The sequence below is a fragment of the Perna viridis genome, chromosome 9, assembly GCF_037379345.1.
Source record: "Perna viridis isolate PV_CMFRI_1.1 ecotype Kerala chromosome 9, ASM3737934v1, whole genome shotgun sequence".
Taxonomy (NCBI): Eukaryota; Metazoa; Mollusca; class Bivalvia; order Mytilida; family Mytilidae; genus Perna; species Perna viridis.
The window spans coordinates 280257-286653 of NC_142453.1; positions in this window are offsets into that span (position 1 = coordinate 280257).

Genomic DNA, 6397 nt, shown 5'->3' on the forward strand with positions numbered 1-6397 from the left:
TTAATTTTGTTTTTTACAAATATATAAACACGTGGGTGATATTGGATAACAATTGTTGCTTCTTTTCAAAACATTCCTACCATATCTAGGTCGGGTATGAGGGGAAAGTTTGACAAAGTCCAATTATTGTATTGTGTTTGTGGCCTACCAAGTCGACAAAGTCCAATTATTATGTTGTGTGTGTGCTCTACCATGCCGCCGATGTCCAATTATTGTATTGTGTTTTTGCACTACCAAGCCGACAAAGTTCAACTATTGTATTGTGTTTTGTGATAAAATATCAAATGTTCATAAAGTTTACAAAAAAGAACCTTTACATTCAGGTGATCTTATTCATATTGATAAACTATTCAATAAATGATTGATCGGCATCGTATCAGATCAAATTGAATGCGTCCCACAAATATATACAATAAACAAACCTTAAGATGTAGCTTAGGTAGAACACACACATGGAGGCATGTAAACGTAAAATTATATAACAGAAAACGAGAGGGAATGACCTGAGAGACTAGCCTAAACACAGAAAACTGGGAGGGAATGATCTGAGAGGCTGGCCTAAACACATGAACCGGATAGATTTCTTAATTATGCATTTTTTTCATCTGAATGATTTTTGTCATAGTGCCTCAAGCCAAGAGACTTGTACAATTTTTTTAATACTCTATCGATGCATTTTACGAGTTTACGTACGTGTGGTCCACAAAATAGATTTTGTACAATCTAAAACCGTTGGTTTTTAGGCAAAAATAGTTATAAACTGCATATTAAAACCTTTACAAGACTGTCAGAAGTATGCTGTTCAATGTGAAAACTTCTAACTAGTATACGGGAATTTGGGGAAAAAAATTATGTTATGTTCACACGGTATAAACGAACAGTTCTTGGTTTTCAATTTTGCACTCCAATTTTCTTTAAGGTTTTTGAACGATTTAACACGTTGTGTACTAGAAAAACAAAACAAGGAGGGTTAATCTGTTTACCTTTTTTTTCATTAAAGTCAGAGTATTTAAAAGTACATATGTAAAGTGTCTTCAGCCATCTAACATCTGAAAATGTCATATGTTATGTAACGCATATATTGTTTTAAAATCACAAGATTTGTCATAAATATGCTTCTTTCAATCTAGGTTAAATATTTCAAATATGTCAGAGATTTATATTCATTTGTGCTTTCCATGTAAATCGTGTGGCCACATTCTCTAACATAAACAATAAAACAGAGTACGAACCTAAGAAAAAGAACAAAAGGGTCCCTTTTGTGCTTACATACCATCCAGCCTTTGGGAAACTCTCGCAGTTACTGCAATCAAACTGGAAAGACATTCAAAAACATCCCAAGCTATCCAAGCTCTCCAAGCTCTTTCCTGGGGCCCCGGTCCTGGCATTCCGTAGACCTAGGAGCCTAAGAGATGCCCTAGTAAGAGCAGAGATTTCATCCCAACCCAAACAAAATACAACGGGCCAGTGTCGACCATGTGGAGATAAGATATGTAAGATCTGTACCCAGATGCTGCACACCAAAACGTTTAAAAGCTACTGCACTGGAAAGGAATTTGCAATTTTTTGCGACGTGACTTGCAAAACCGAAAATACCATATACCTTCTCCAGTGCCGTTGTGGTGTGCAGTACTTTGGCAAAACAGAACAGCCTTTCAACAGGCGTATGAATGGTCATCGCAGTGACTACAAATGCAAACCAGACCTCCCTCTAAGTCGCCATCTTATATCTGCCGGACACACCCAGGAGGATCTCCACAACATTGTTGTTACGATCATAGAACATAATAAAAACTGGTCAAAATGTAAAAGAGTATCTCGGGAAAGCTTTTGGATGAAGAAATTGCAAACAACTTCTCCAGATGGAATTAACCAGAAAAAATTATTCATTTTTAGGTCTTGGTCTAAGGCTAGTACAGCACTACTGTATTTGGACTTTTTATTTTTTTTAAATTGTTTTCCACAGTTAATTGTAACTTTGATAAAAAGACCCTCTTCGTTATTTTCATTCAGGCTCCTTATCAGTTGCTTATGTGAGCCTTCGGTAAAGGTGCAATCACCCACAGCATACGCGATTCTGCTTCTGAATCTGTTTTGATCTTGAACTTTGTGAGTTTTATGCTCGTGAATTTTTTGTGAGTTTTATGCTTATATAGTTTAATGAGTTTTATGCTGAGGAAGGATATCCGTTATCCGAAATATTCAATTTAAATTTTACCATCTTCTGGATTGGTGCGACTGTTGATTAATCAAAGACCCAGTGGATATTCACCTGCCCAAATCATCAGACTTGTCTTACCCGGGCTATGTATTATTTGCCAAAACTTGCAGTAATCAAAATTCGATCAACTTAAAATACTGACTTCATTTCTTGTATTACACAGTGAAGCTTCATTCCTTGTATTGCACACTGAAGCTTAATTCCTTGTATTGTACACTGAAGCTTCATTCATTGTATTGCACACTGAAGCTTCATTCCTTGTATTACACACTGAAGCTTCCTTCCTTGCATTGCACACTGAAGCTTCCTTCCTTGTATCACACACTGATGCCTTCCTTCTTCCTTGCATGACGCACTGAAGATTCCTTGCATGGCACACTTAATAACTTCTCGATGTTGGATTTTGCTTCCTATTTCGATAATTTTGTTTCACGTACTTCTTATATACCATTTATTTCTAGATCTTCTTATGTTATGGTTTGAATGCTGGCGGTGAAAAGTTACTCTGTGAAACACACGTACAACATACCAAAATTGGTAATACAATGAGAAAGCTGTTACACTATTACAACGAATAATCAAGGGAACCAAGGTTATAGTGGTAATCAAAAGAATGTAATCCAGGGACATAGACCAGACATGGATAACGGACATATACAACAAAGAACATAAAATAACTAAAATCATACATACAAAGTAAAAAAAAGCAAATGAGCAACTCAGACTCCACTAAAAACTGGGAGGGTGGACTAGGTGCATCGGTAGGGTAAGCGTTTTCTGCTCTTTTAGAAACACCCGCCGAGTTTCTCTTGAAAAGTCACATCCGGGGTAGACAAACAAGGAAAGGAAAACTATGACCCGTTGAATAAATCCGTTTTCATGGCGCAGATGGATACACCATAACGATCCACGAGTTCATGATGACGACCATGAAACTTCTGTAGTGATGACTTCAACATAACTCTGTACCTGAAGCCTATTTATGAGAATTCTGGCGCGATATATAAAGTCTGCGTAGTTTCGGCAAGCTCTGGCATAACGTATGAGTTGTGATATGAACACTTCATACGCAGGTGCTGAAGGGATGTTGCCACAGATGAAAGGAAAGCTGACAATTCTGAATGAAAAGTCATCACGTTCGTCGTAAAGTTTGGTCAATAGTTTTCCTTTACCATCGATTTCTAAGTGTAGGTAAAGATATGAGGCTGACCTCACAGTGTTTGTAGTATCCTTTATATCAAATAGGTCTTACTGTACCTCTTTAATAGAATTCATCTAATTCTTAGGTCTTTGCATTCATCCAGTTTTTAAATGTCATACTTTCTCCAGATTATCAATAGGTATATATCAAGATTTTAAGAATATCTTGCATATTGTCATAATTTGAAATTTAAGCTCTTTTTGCTTGAAAACTTTCACTTAGGTCTTTATTTAACCCTACTGCCGTTTTACACACCATAATTCACACTTTTTTTTTACATTCCTTGTCAATTTACAATATTTATAAGTACTTTTGATTTACTACAACATGCACAACAATGACCTGCATATACTGTACTGTTAAAATGGGTAAGTATTACCAAAATGAAAACACTATAAATAATTTCATTTTCAGTCATGATATGAAACTGTGAGTTAGTGTATAAAACCTGAATAGAGAGAAAGTATCTCTGTAAATAATGTTTATAAGAATAATCCCGTTCGTTTATTATAATAAATATGCCTTAATCGCCAGTTATATTAGAATAACTTTGGCAGTTTTTGCCAAAATATCTTTGCTTTGCAATTTGATAGTGGACAGTATGGTATTGAATTGATAATATTGTCAATCGGACACAACGTGAGGCATTAATACAATTGTATCTGTTTAATGGACAAATTGTAAGAACATTGTAATTCAACACTATAAATTATTGTGAAGTATTTCGTTTCGTTTTCTTGATAAACTTTTAAGCAAAGCAATCAATGATTTAAGCAATATGGTCTAGAATTAAGTAGTCTTCAGATCGTTAGAAAATCAAGGTGAATTTGTGGAATTCTGTCGGTTAAACCCAGACTTCAATATTATCAAATCAATTATATAAAGGGTCAATAAAAGAATTTTAACAAGGAAACCGGTCCATATTTTATAAATAATATCCATCAATGTACTTAATTCAATATTTTCTGTTCACAAAGCTTTCGTGCAGAAAATGAAATATTATAATAATAAATGTAAACCAAATACTGTTTTAATATTCTTTTTTATCAAGTATAGTTAATAAGTTTTATTTTTTATTTCATTGAAAATACAATTGCTGATTTAATTATCAATTTCAGCATATTTTTTTATAGTTTTAAATTGAATTAGTAATAAGCAGTAAGTAGGGAAAAAACATCAATAATTTGAAAATTTAATACACCAAGAAATACCACACAGCTAATTTTGTCTCCTTAAATGCGATTCTATTAGGTTCATCGAAATAAAAAAATCAATTTCAGCAGTTATCCCAAGTGTCATCTTTTAAAGCTGATTTTTTCGACACAAGAGCTTTCAAAAGTATGTTGAATATTAATTTGGTAAATAAGGAATTTACCATGTGGGGAATAACCTTCTTACAAAGAAGACATACAACCGGACAATTTACTCTTACCTTAAATGTAGATTTGTTGAACTCTTTCAATCACAAACCCTCCTCCGTCCTCAAATTAAACTGTATTTTCGAACAGTTAAGAGTCTGCATTACCTAAAAACAATTTTTTTCTGGTATTATCAAGACTCTTTAATGTAAAATGGTGACAGCATTCCGTTCGTCCGTCCGTCCATGAGTCCGTTTGTCCGTGTGTCTGTCACAATGATTGTTACTCACTTTGTGTAATCTGTAACTCAAAAAGAATTAAAATAATTTTATTCAAGCTTTACACATTGATTATATACACAATGAAGATGTTCAACTCATATTATGGAGAAATATAATTGATTTTTTTTTTATTTTTTTTTTAGCATTTTGAGCATGTTGAACTTAGCCTTTACTGTCACTTTATGTTGTGGATGGCACCTACTTTGGGTAATCTCGATCTCAAAAAGTATTCAAACAAGCAACATTATTCAAACTTTGCACAGTGATTACATACATATCGAAGATGCGCACCTCGTGTGATGAAGAAGTTTGATCGATTTTTTGTACATTTTTGAGCATGTTTAACTTGGCCATTTTTTCAGCATTATATGCTATCATTAGAACATTACACATATGGAAATGTGTAACCCACACTGTAGTTTGTTAACTTGCTTTGTGTGTATATACATATTGAAGACACTCATGTGTCTACGGTGTCGCAGGTTCAGATATGTAACCCACATTATAGTTTGTTAACTTGCTTAGTGTGCATAAACATATTTAAGACACGTATGTGCCTACGGGGCGCAGGTTCAGGTCGACGTGTATTGGTCTTGTTCTTTTTGTTTGCATCGTTCTAATTGCACAGAGTGGATGTAACTATGATAATAAAAAAGTGAAATATTTTCAGTTCTTTGTCATTGAAACCAATGGGTTGATCTCATAGATCATACACTGAGCATCTTATTCGATTGAATTGCGTATTCATATAGTAATATTTTAAATTATTATATTCATGTTTTTTGTTGTGTGTGTCTGTTTTCCCAATCTTCTGTTTACCTTTGGATTATATTCTTTTAATGTCTGCTCATATATTAGTTCCCTTTTGATTACTTGTTATAACTTCATCTAAATACTAGATATTTTCTTGGTACGAATTCATTCAGCCATAGGCGGATCCAAGGGGGCGGGGCGCTCACCCAACCTACCACTTATGAGTTTGAAAATTTATGAAAATAACTTGTTTTTGTGTGTATATGCACGCATACATAAGCGACTAAAACTAAGACTCAGAAATTTTATTTAAAGTCGGGTTTCAGTATAACATAAAACATATAACATAAAACATTAGCTCTGTAGAGCTTTTAGCCGACATACATATAACAAAACATAATAAATAATAAAACAAGACGTATACAAGAAGCACAGCACATAGTACAATGAAATAAATAATAAATGTTAGTTGAGATACTATGTAAATAAAAATGGTTGAAAAAATAAAACTAGAACTAGAAGCAACTACAAAAATTAAGATCTCCAGGAGCCACATCTGCATGAGTTGCCATTCCAGTTATTA